The 6,000-nt window shown below is 39.3% G+C and overlaps 1 long non-coding RNA gene across 1 annotated transcript in view; it reads left to right on the top strand.

The window, feature by feature from the left end:
* Positions 1-6,000, top strand: part of LOC116095311 — a 54,666-nt gene that overhangs the window by 3,006 nt on the left and 45,660 nt on the right. Inside the window, exon 2 of the long non-coding RNA XR_004120544.1 lies at positions 1,718-1,809. This is a non-coding gene — a long non-coding RNA (uncharacterized LOC116095311). The remainder of the gene's footprint in view (positions 1-1,717; positions 1,810-6,000) is intronic.

Below are 6,000 nucleotides of genomic sequence, written 5' to 3'. Positions count from 1 at the left end.
GAAATGTTCAACATCCTTAGTCATCAGGGAAATGCAAATCAAAACAACCCTGAGAATCCACCTCACACTAGTCAGAATGTCTAGGATAAAAAACTCAGGTGACAGCAGATGCTGGAGAGGTTGTGGAGAAAGAGGAGCACTCCTTCATTGCTGGTGGAATTGCAAGCTGGTACAACCACTCTGGAAATCAGTGTGACATGACTTCTTAACAGTAACTCATATGAACATGGAAAACCAACCTGTCTGCAGTGAAAGACGACACATGCAGCAGGCACAAGACTACAATCTAAAAGCATGAGCTAGTGCTAGTGATGGCAGACAGGGACATCTGCAGTGTTCACATAGCTATACATCGCCAGAATGCAATATTGTTGGTGGACATTAGAAAACTTGGAGAGTGCAACACCTCCAGAGACTTCTCAAAATATTTGCAAGGATCCTTAAGAAAAAGTTCAAGAATTGATAAACAAGACCTCATGAAACTGAAAAGCTGTGTAAAGCAAAGGACATGTTCAGTAGGACAAATCAGCAACCTACAGACTGGGAAAAAATATCTTCACTAACCCTGTAACTGACAGGAGTAATATCCAAAATATATAAAGAACTCAAGAAGCTTACCTCCAAAAAACCAAGCAACCCAATAAAAAAGAATTGGGGTATAGAACTAAACAGAATTCAAAACAAAAGAATCTCGAATGCCTGAGGAGCACTTAAAGAAATGCTCAAAATCCTTAGTGATAAAGGAAATGCAAATCAAAATGACCCTGAGATTCCACCTCACATCAATCATACTGGCTAAGATCAAACCTCAGGTGACAACACATATTAGTGAGGATGTAGAGAAAGAGGAACACTACTCCATTGCTGGAGGGATTGCAAACTGGTACAACCACTCTGGAAATCAATCTAGAGGTTCCTCGGATAATTGAAAATAGATCTACCTGAAGACACAGCTATATACTCCTGGGCGTGCCCCTCCCATGCCACAGGTTCACATGCTCCACTGTGTTCTAGTGGCCTTATTTGTGATAGCGAGAACCTGGAAAAAATCCAGATGTCCTCCTATGAAAAAATGGAAACAGAAAATGTGGTTCATTTACACAATGGAATATTATTCAACTATTAAGAATGAGTACATCATGAATTTTGCACGCAAATGGATGGGAACTAGAAAATATTATCCTGAGTGAGATATCTGAGACCCAAAAGCACATGCACGGTATGTACTCACTAATAAGTAGATATTAGCCAAAAACGTACAGAATACCCAGGATACAATCCACAGAACTCAAAAAGGTCAACAAGCCAAAGCGCCCAAGTGAGGATGCTTCAATCTCACTTGGGAGAGGGAAGAAAGCAGAGAGAAGAGGAAAGGAAGGACCTGGGAGGAAGAGGGAAGGGGGAGAGGAAAGTGGAACATTATCAGGTATTGAGGGTTGGGAACCAGGAGTGAAGCCCTGAGGGCCAGCAGAATGAATGGAAATATGCAAACTCTGGAGGTGGGGGGTGAGGGGAATTCTCTAGAATGTACCAGAGATCTGGGAGGTGAGAAAATCTCAGGACTCAAAGGGAGGTACCTTATATGAAATGCACAACAATGGGGAAAAGGAAATTGTAGAATTCACAAGTTCAGTAGAAAGACAGGGCATCAAGTGGAGGGATGGGGTTGCCTTTCCACAGTCAAAAACTCTGACCCAGAATTGTTCCTGTCCAAAAGAACTGCAGGTACAAAAAATGGAGAAGAGACTGAGGGTCAAGAGGACCAGTTACCTGCCCAAATTGGGATCCATCTTATGGGAAGGCTCCAAGGTACGACACTATTACTGATGCTATAGTGTACTTACAGACACCATAGCTGAGAAGAAGGACAACCCTGTAGGAGTACCAGCAGTCTCAACTAACCTAGACCCCAAGATCTCTCAGACACTGAGCTACCAGACAGGCAGCATAGCTGGTCAGAGGCCCCCGACACATATACAGTACAGGACTGCCTGGTCTGACCTTAGTGAGAAGATGCACCTAACCCTTGTGAGACTTGAGGCTCTAGGGAGCAGGGAGGCCTGAAAGGGTGTGGGGAAGTGTAGGGGGTGTGGGTACATCCTCTTGGAGATGAGGGAGGAGGAATGGGATGTCAGAGGGCAGACCAGGAGGGAGATAACAACTGGACTATACAAAAATTAAAGAGAAAGAAAGGAAGAAAGAAAGAAAGAAAGAAAGAAAGAAAGAAAGAAAGAAAGAAAGAAAGAAAGAAAGAAAGAAAGAGGGAGAGAGAGAGAAAGAGAGAGAGAGAGAAATAAGGATGATGTGCAACCCCATAGGAAGACCAACAGTGTCAACTAACCTGGATCCCTGGGAGCTCCCAGAGACTGAGCCACCAATCAAAGAGTATACATGGGCTGATCTGAGAACACAGGCGATTATTTAGCAGAGAGCTGCCTTGTGTAGCTTCACTGGGAGAGGATGCCTCTGTAGAAACATGATGACTCATGGTGGAGGGGGAAGAACAGTCTAAGAGGCAAAGGGGAGGAGGAAGGGGGAGGAACTCTGCAAGGAGGGATGGGAAGGGGACAATATTTGGGATGTAAGTAAATGAAATAATTAATGAATAAAATTAAAATAAAAATAAAGAATGGATGAATGAATGAATGAGAAACTCACAAGTAAATAAAAAGTTTGGAGTAATGTGGTTTTTTTCTTGGGGCCTGATATGACAAGTAGCCATCATGAAGCAGAGGTATCTTTTGCTCATAACTTTAGTTATGAAAATGAAATAAACAGATCTATATCTATCAATAGATATGGAGATAAGATAATTATTAAAAAAAAGAGAGGGAGACATGGGACCTTCAACTGAGATTCCTGGCAGTGCTCCATGTTCACCTCAGCGGCCAGCATGTGCTATTGAGGGGTACCAGGTGAGGCAGTAGATTAATTGAAGGAGGGACACCATGTTGCATATTCTTGATTATCAGTTGTTATAAGAGATTCATTTTCAATGAATCATTGACGATTCTGTAAATAATCCTTCATCCATTCTCTTGTAAATTCAATAAATTCACTAGCCCTCTAATTTGGGCTTGGGTAGAATCATGATTTTGATCCATTGTCAGTACCCTAACTCAGGAAAAAAAACACACAAGAAGGATCCATAACTGTTCATATAGTCTCATCTGGGAATCTACTTTGATCCATAGATTGACCAGGAACATATCATTTGTAGTTTTATATAAAGAAAATATAGTACATACAATGGAATATCCTACAATACTGAATTTAAAAAAAACATTTACTTATACAGCTCATAGAATGCTGGTGAATGAGAAAACCAAAGTATATACACAATCTGAACCACTGGATTCATATTTGAAATAATTTTGACATTTCAAAACATATAATAGAGAGTTATAAAAATTAGTAGCATACAAAAAGAAGGAGTTATTATTCACATGCAATGAGGGAATGAAGATTAGAAGCCTATAGATTCAACAATGAGCCTATATCTGCCCTCTAGTGAGTAGGAGCATTTTCTGTGGTCTTAATTTAGTCTTACCTTAATTTAGGAGAGACACTCCCTAAAATTAAAATATATACATATATCTATATTCATTAGATGAGTTTTCTGATTAAATGTTATAAACTTTGTAAATTGCCTACGGGGAAAGACTATGCTGATCTGCTGATAGGGGTAATTCAGTCCTGGCTACAGTTATATTTCTCATTACAAGAGACTAAATTGATATTCTAGTTTATATATCTCTCTATTCATTGAAACGAAGCGATTTCCCAGGGCCTAATTATCTTAGATCTGATAAGGCCAAATCCCTAGCCCTGCAAGGATGAGGAAGAGACTCTGAAACACACTGACTCAATTATTGGTTATGTCCCTAAATGGCCCTAATAATCTGCAGCCAGGATCCCTGGGGATAGCTCCAGTATCACAAAGCTAAAAGAAAAAAACTAAAACCACCTTGCTTTCTAAATGTCATTTGTTTTGTTTCTTAATATTTTTATTCTATGTACTTACTAAAAATACAATTCTATCACATGTGAAGAGACATATAATTAATAATGAAATATTCATAAAAGACTAATGTGTATATGTGTGAAATTTAAGATAAATGACAAATATTTCCAAGGTTGAAGGTGATATATAATGAAATAAGAAGGAACAAGAAGCCAATATATTTGTACCATATGCAAATACTTAACATCATTTTCACTTAATCAAAAATTTTCACAGCATGTAAGATCTTGTTGCACCCACTATAGAAGAAGCAGGAAGCACCATAAATCAAAGGTAGCCACAGTATGGCATTTTCAAGGTTTGCATCAAAAGAAAATTAACTACCTCAATTTTCAAATGAGTTTATCATTTGAAAAAGCAAATGAATTGAATGAAGAATTGATGAGAACTATACTTCAGAACCCCATAGTTGGGGAAATCATAGCTAAAGACTGGACCTTCTCAGCAATTGGTACAATATTAGAGATCTAACATTTACTCCCCTTCCCATTCAAAAGTGTGTCTATACCCATGTAGCCCAGAGCATCTTATGTTAAGTGGATGAATAAGTCAATGTCCAGTTACAGAGGTCCATTTTCATACAAATCACCAAGCAAAAGTATGAGCAATATTATGTTAAAATCACAAGGAATGTGCCTATTCAATGTAAGACCTATTTAAGACATTTGCCAAATATTCTGCATGTGAGCGGTCACAGCAGAATACCATAGGAAGGGGGACAATCAGGAGACACCATTTACATTTTGTCTTGTTTCACTCAGGATATTTCCATATTTGCAGATCTAAAATGGAAGAAACAAAGCCAAATGGTTCAAGGTCCCATCAAGCTCTATCTGTCTGTGATTTTCTAAGACCCCTCTAAAATTTTTGGAGGGTTATGTGGGCATATCTCTGATTACTCTATTATTGTATCTGCCACCTTTCCAATGCTTATTCCACCCTAATCCTTGCCAAAGTCCAACACTAGGTAGGAGAGAAAGAAGGTTAAAGGGGACAGGAGATAGACCTCTTTAGACTACTTCATGCTGCTTAGAGGTGTTCATTAGGTTAGATTAGCTTAGGTTAGATTAGATTAGATCAGATCAGATTAGGTTAGGTTAGGTTGGGTTGGGTTGGATTGGATTGGATTACATTAGATTTCCTTGTGTCACGTTTGATCTTCATCATCACCAGGATATCCAGTTTTGTCTTCTCTCTTTGCTCATGACCATTTCACAGACTGAAACAGCAGCAGCAGTGGAAGCAGCACCTTCTGCAGCCCCTTGGGGCGCTAGCATTTTTATAGCCTCTCAAAAGTTCCCAGAATTCCAAATGTAAACTATCTTCAGCTGTCAGAATCACTCCTCTGCCAGCACAGAAGACAACTCATAGTCAGCTGCTGTGGACAATCTGAAGCAGCTCCATATCCCACACCTGGGAATAAAGGAAAAATATTCACATAACATAACTGGCTTTGTAAAGAAACACCTAAGTGTCTGTACAGCAGTTTCTGCCTTGTTATTCCTCTTGGCACTTTGGAAAGAACAGATCCCCATGTTTGAAAACTCTCCATGAGCCTCATAAAGAAGGGCACATAAACAGACCTTCTGCTGCCAAGAGCTGCCTGTCCTGTAACTTAGAAATAGATATGTTATTGTCTTAATCAAATCTCCAATCCTAGATCTGATAGAGAGCTAATATCCAATATATACAAAGAACTCAAGAAGTTAGACTCCCAACAATCAAATAACCCTATTAAAAGTGGGATAAACAGCTATACAAAGAATTTTCAACTGAGGAATATCAAATGGTTGAGAAGCACCTAAAGAAATGTCCAACATCCTTAACCATCAGGAAAATGCAAATCAAAACAACCCTGAGATTCCACCTCACACCAGTCAGAATGGTTAAGATCAAAAATTCAGGTGACAGCAAATGTTGGAGAGGAAGTGGAGAAAGAGGAACACTCCTCCATTATTGGTGAGATTGCAAGCTCG

Source organism: Mastomys coucha, unplaced genomic scaffold (genome assembly GCF_008632895.1).
Source record: "Mastomys coucha isolate ucsf_1 unplaced genomic scaffold, UCSF_Mcou_1 pScaffold18, whole genome shotgun sequence".
In the NCBI taxonomy this organism is placed as follows: domain Eukaryota; kingdom Metazoa; phylum Chordata; class Mammalia; order Rodentia; family Muridae; genus Mastomys; species Mastomys coucha.
This window is presented reverse-complemented; position numbering and strand designations above follow the sequence as displayed.